General features: G+C 38.2%; 1 protein-coding gene across 1 annotated transcript in view; it reads right to left on the bottom strand.

The window, feature by feature from the left end:
• The window catches only part of LOC141440044 (voltage-dependent calcium channel subunit alpha-2/delta-4-like), a 57,709-nt gene that overhangs the window by 4,524 nt on the left and 46,444 nt on the right, over positions 1 to 6,741 (bottom strand). The window lies entirely within an intron of this gene.

Below are 6,741 nucleotides of genomic sequence, written 5' to 3'. Positions count from 1 at the left end.
AAAACCAAAAATGATATTTTAAAGAAAAAAAAAATTGCTGACTGTACTTACTGTCGACTGTACTTGCATTGTCAACTAAAAATACATTTCTGTATTAAGAGATCGTCATGTTCAAAATTACATTTCCGTGCTAAATCTTAAGTCTATTCTATTCTCTTTCATTACCATTGAGGAGTTCTGTGATACTTCTATGCCTCTTTTTTATGGAAAAATGCATGTCCTTGGAAAAAAAGGTTATGCCCTTCACTGGCTTTTCCTTGCAACCAAAATAAAAACACCAACGTGTGTTTACATCCACCTGAAAAAAAAGATCAAAATTATTATAAATCCTTACATATCTTTAATATTATAAAACGTGAAAGGAACTCTGTCTGTCTGTCTGTTAACTTTTCATGCTTCAATCGCTGAACTGATTTAGCCAAAATTCATTATGGAGGTAGTTGGAATCCGAGGAAGAACATAGGCTACTTTTTATCTCACAGTCTTATCCCGAAAAAATGCATAGTGCTCGCGGGAAAGCGATAAGCGAATTCTTCATAGACAGAGTCGCGGGCAACAGCTAGTTACAATTTAATGTTTCACTAACCACAAAAATTTTACTCTATCAATAATATATACAGCCAATGCAGCACAATATCACCTGTCGCATCAATCACATTGTCAGTTGATATTTAAGTAAATGGTCACAATATAGGTAATATGTTTTTGTTATTCTGTGCTCTCGAACAAATTTGGTCCGGCAACATATTCAACTTTTGATGCCCTAAAATGTAATTTAAAAAAAATAGACAAGAAACTGTATTGATATAATTTTGTACTTACGTTCATCCATTTTACCGGTACGGACAAGTGCTTTATCTCCTCTGATTTCGGCAACATTGTATACTTCTCACTGGTGTCAAAATATTCTAGAGTAGACTCATAGCCATGTGTGGCAAGTTCCTTGAATCTGCTCACACAAATTCACTCATTTCGTAGGTATTGAAAGGTGAAGCCGCTTAAATAGAAAATATGGTCCAAAAGTCAAGCCAAGTGTCGTCGAGAATACAAGATAGCGTTGTCGAAGAAGCAGAGCCAAAATAGTCGTCGAAACTGTCCAATCGTGGTCCAATTATTATGCAAAGGTCGTGGAGAAATGCGGCAAATTTTAAAGTACTGAGTATGTGCTGAGAGGTCTTTAAAAATTATCCAAAAAACACATTGATCGCACCAAATCGCTAAGCAAATAAAACGGTTTTAGGTTAGATTCTACTTGACAGTGACAGTAGTGACAGGTGTCGTTTTTTTTTACTGTTTCTACTAAGTACTGAGCCCTCAACGGTTCTGCCATTTCAATCTCACAAACGTCATATCGACCACTTAAAAAAATATTTCTAATTCATAAGAGGAAATAAAAATAAAAGAGCTGCAGTTCCTCGATTATTAAGACGTCGACTATCGAAGAAAAATATATTTAGCACCTCTTCAAAAAACTTTACTTAGCCAATTGAGACAGCGCCCATTAAGTTGAGTCTTGCGTGCTTCCACTGTACTGAACTTTCTGCAATCTTTGCTTGCATGATTACTCAATCCACAAAAAATGCACGAGCGTCTGGATTTTTAGCTGCTGGGGCAGGTGATACAGGTTCTAGTTTTCGCTTTCGATCAGGTCTCCGTTGAGTGTGCTGGAACCGTTTAAAATTCCCTTTTGGTCCTGATGTGAAGTGCTTCTGCTGTGGCCACAACAGGTCCAGCCTTCAACAATGATGCATCCGTGTCGGTAATCATGGAAGATGACTTTTTCATCGCTGTTATTATCTTGTTAAGGTTCTTCCTTATTGCTGTCAGTGTAGTACCCTCGGTGGCCTCGGATAGGTGGTGTTCATGCACCACTTTGTCGGGAAATTTTCTTAAAATCATAGCACGGAAGTAGTTTCCATTCACTGGCTCTCCTAAATTTTCCAGGATTCTTAAATGCCTCTCAATTTCATTTAGTGTGCTCCTACAACTTGTACTGTTGTACTCGGCTCGTTGTAGATTATTCAATTGTGTGTAGTGTGCATCTATCAGCGCATCCTTCGATCCGAAACGATTTTTAAGTGTATCAATTGCGATTATATAGTTGTTGTCGTCACACCTAAACCTGATACAGACTCCTTAGCTAACCCGCTGAGACTCCCAGTAAATATGCCATTTTTTCCGAGTCTGCAATGTTTCTTTCATGGATGCTAGCTCTGAATCTGTCCCAGAACTCAGTCCACTTTAAACAGTCTCCACTGTAGGATGGTAATTCAAGCTTTGGCAGTCTTGTTGTAGCAGAGGCACCTCCCTTTTCTTCTATGGCATGTGTACGGAGCTCAGTGAATCTTCAATCTCAGAACATAAGCTTTCTGCCTGTAATTGATCGCCAGAGCTGGACTTACTATATCCAGCTTTGGAGTTGGTAGCTTCATAGTATATTCTTTTATTTCTACATCCAACTTATTACCAAATCCAATAATTGTTTCACTAATCTTTTAGCCCTATCATATTCCATCTGGTTGCTTTCATATTCATGTTTTGCTGAAGCTATGAGTGTCTCTAGGCTAAGTTTTCTCAACTCTACCCGTTTTCCAGAATTTCTTCCATTTTGTTGTGCTTGATCTTCTTTTGGTGCTGTAAATGCGTAATTGTCATCACTTAATAGATATATTTAAACATGGCAGACACAGATGTCTGTTACAAAGGCTTATTTTGTTTCAGCATAATTGATTCTTATTAGATTGCTTTATTATTACATATTTACTAATGCATTTGACATAATGTAACTAAGAGATTGTCCACACTAACCTGTGGCACCCATGTAAAATGACATTCATTTTCTCATCTTATTATTCATTTACTTAATTACGAGTATTCACTCCCATTTTTAATTTAAATATTTTACAGACGTGGGACAAGTTAGTAAGGACTATCTTTACTTTATTACATAATACATCGAGTAACGAGTTGCTTTAAGATTACGCGGTATTGATGGATTAAGTTAGCCCTTGGAGTGGCAAGCGTCCGGTCCCGGCACACCCTTGTTTGGCAGGCGACCGGCTCCCGGCACGCTGTCAAAAACCCTGAGTGGCAAGCGACCGCTCCCGGTCGTGGCGGGTGACGTATTTCACTAACAAATATAAACTGGTAGACCTATATCTCGCTTGCTTATTCGTGCAGAATGCGTTCATAAATAGACAAGGATGGCATTTATTAACGGCCGCGACAACACTACGGAAGAAATTTCGTTCTTATCGTTTACTCAAGTTTCACTGTGTGGCCGCTGCCGTGCGCTGGTATTTTTGGAAACCTCGTATTATACTATTATTTGATATTGAAAGACTATAAAAGGGCTTTGTTTCGTAAATAAATTAATATTTTACGAAATAAATCAGTGTTTCCTACAGGTAATTGTTTTATTTTGTAATTTAGTTATTTAATACATGACTGAGAAAAATTGGTTATCAGATATTGATAATGAATAATAAAGTTCACAGAAATTGAAGGTCATTCATTGTTATTTAATTAGATATGCCATTTTATGCTAAACTATCACTGTGAGGCTTATCTATTAAATTAAAGTAGTTTTTTTTTTGGTGATATTTTTAATAAAATTCGCGAATTCGCGAAATTATTTCTAGGCGTCACTGCAGTCAAGAAAGATTTTTCAAAATGGCCGCGCCGCTTGACAGTAAAATTTTAAATATGGCGCTGCCATTCCACAGGTTAATAGCAACGTTCGTTTACAAATTATAATTTTACTTACTTGTATTGGTTTTCTTTGAAAATTACCAAAGTAAAGTAATACGGGAGTAATGGCGGCTACCATAAAGGCGCCAAGTTATTATAACTACTTGTCTTGTTTTAGTACAATTTCTTGCGCTTCTTCGACTAGAACAATACAAATAACGATGCATCAAAATATAATAAGTCGAACGACAACCAAATAAGTCTCAACAAAGCTTTCTTTGAATTAAGTATGTTTTGTTTGCTACTATAAGGTAGGTACTTTTCTCAACTTATCGAAATACCAAACATGCCTCACTTACCATTGGATTTCCATGTAAGAATTACCGGAAAACACTTAACTATCACTGTTCTTAGCAAATTTCGTGCTCACTCACAATACACAAGCCTGAAACGCAGTTTTCTTACGATATTTCACACAAACTTTAAACTACTCGCCATCGAATTCGATATCAATACAGATAAAAGATAACATCGTCGTTCGTTGCCATTGCCATGCCACAGAGCAAGGAATTATTGTTCAGTACGGTCTGGTACAATATACCAACATAACAACCATGCCGAGAGATCATATTTATTTGTTAGTTTTAATTCTTAATTTATATTTATATTATAATTTCGCTAATATTAAGTAAATATCTGACATACAAATTCTTCATTTTATAATTACCAATAACTTATTACTAAAAAGGTAAAATAAAACGATAACGATGTTGACACCTCTCCTCTCAAAGGTACAACACTAAAACCATAGACAACGATATTATTCTTTTAATAGGACATAAGGCAAAGGAACCTGACCCACACAGCCCTTTTGGATACGAAAGTACCTTTCGACGGATACGAAAGAAAGGAAAATAATAACAATAACTGATAAGGACCGTCTTACAATGTTAATGAGAAAAAAATACCTTCAATGTTATCATTAGTCATATATAATAGCAATTTGCTGTCAACGTATAGGATACGGATATTAGCGATGTTGCCAACATTCTTTGCTTCGCATAAGAGAATAAAAGAGGGTTGACAAAGAAATAACCAGAACTAATCCGGCTTTTCTCTATCTTAGGCCTCTAGTTTGCAACGTATCTGCAATACCCCTGGTGTAGCAGATGTTTATGGGCGGTGGTGATCTCTTACCATCAGGAGAACCACTTGCTCGTTTGCCATACAGTCGAATAAAAAAAAAAAAAAAAAAAAAAAATCAAAGATCCCAGCATTCTCCACCATTTTGTCGCCCCCTCTATGCTTCCATAAATGTCATACATATATACCTGGGGTGCTAATGGTACACAGCAATAATAAGGCGACAAATATAGCTGAAGTGTGTAAGGACGAGTTCTTATTTGGCTTCACAAGATATGTGATAACAGTGATTCCCAACGCGGTGTGGCTGTGCCACATTCTTATCACAAGCTAGGCCTAAGGTAGCATGCTTAGCTTACGGTCGATTTACTCCGGTCTAGGCACAGCGCTATGCCCGGGTGCCTCAATGCTTAGGCAGAGAGATCCTGGGCCTACCAGTGATCTTCTGACCTATCCCGACCGATCAATAGGCTCCTGGCCGGTTCAGTTTGCCTGTGATCTGGCCTGGCACCCGCCGGACGTGGGGGCTTTGCCCCCACGAGGACCTCCACCATCCCCATAGTCCTGACCTCGGTTGCTCCATCATCTTTACGACCGTCAATGCTGGGCAAAAGATACTTGCTCCATGTCTAGTTTATGCGCTCCGCTGTCTATGACATTACCAAGTGTACATTGTACTCTAGCGCTTACTGGACCCATGTACGGAATCTACCCTGTATTAAATTGCGGACATCCTTACACACTCCATAACCATGGCAATTAATATTACATAGCAAAACACTCACCTGAGGTTACAGCCGAGTTTCAGGAAGGAACTGACCTCTATACTGGGGCACCAGCTTAGTTCTTTTCCCTCGTTTGTTCATTGTATCGCCATTACACTATACGGTAGTGCCAACACACAAAATTAGACCAATAAGGAAAGGCAATGTGACCACATTATAAATGTATTACACATACTAGGGCTGTGACACTTACCGAGTTTTATATGGCAAATCGCGCTGTGCGCGACAGCTACTAACTGCCAAAAAAGTAAGAAATTAAAAAAAAAAATTGGCGGGAACCTTGCGAATTTTCCGTGGACATTTTTTGAGTGCGAATGTAAACTTACAAAAATAGAATCATCGATTGCTAGTGACATTTCTTTCCTATGAATTAAAATTAGCATGAGTTTTTTTTTGTCTACTATTCCTGTAATAGTTGAAAGAAAAGCAGATTATGCGCCTCGCATTAAGTAATTTATATTGCCCTCGTGCTTTCTAAAGCCCTCGCTAACGCTCGGGCTCCAAATCGGCACTCGGTGCAATAATAAATAACTTTCTGCTTGGTGCAACAATCTACTATTATACCGTGGCTTTGTTCGAGCCAAGAATAGAGTTGTCTTTAGACTGCTTACTGTATTCATTATACCGTGACTATGAATGCGACTTTTTTGCTTATATCAACTTTGGTGCAACTCACAATGTATTCTACAGGATGATTGTACTATCATGTTGTATAAACTGCTCACTGTCTTCTTGGTATTTATTGTGTTAAACGCTTAATATCAAAAGTCAATAAACCACTTAGCTTTCATAGCTAAATTAGTAAATTACTAACATTTACCTGCGGATACGCTCGTGTCAGCCATTCTGAAATTTTTACGTTATCCGCTCCAAGTGGAAAGATGTAGTCCTACCCCGTTGGGAAAGAGGCGTGATTTTATGTATGTACTAGCTTTTGCCCGCGGCTCCGCCCGCGTGGTATTCGGTTATCGCGCGCTGTTTCCTCGGGAACTGTGCATTTTTCCGGGATAAAAAGTAGCCTATGTCACCCTCGGGCCATAAACTATCTCTATGCCAAAAATCACGTCGAAGTTACGGCGTGAAAGACGGACAAACACACAAAGATACAAACACACTTTCGCAT

This window comes from Choristoneura fumiferana, chromosome 21 (assembly GCF_025370935.1).
Source record: "Choristoneura fumiferana chromosome 21, NRCan_CFum_1, whole genome shotgun sequence".
NCBI classification, from domain to species: domain Eukaryota; kingdom Metazoa; phylum Arthropoda; class Insecta; order Lepidoptera; family Tortricidae; genus Choristoneura; species Choristoneura fumiferana.
Note: the sequence above shows the minus strand (reverse complement) of the source record. Positions and strands in the feature narration are given on the sequence as shown.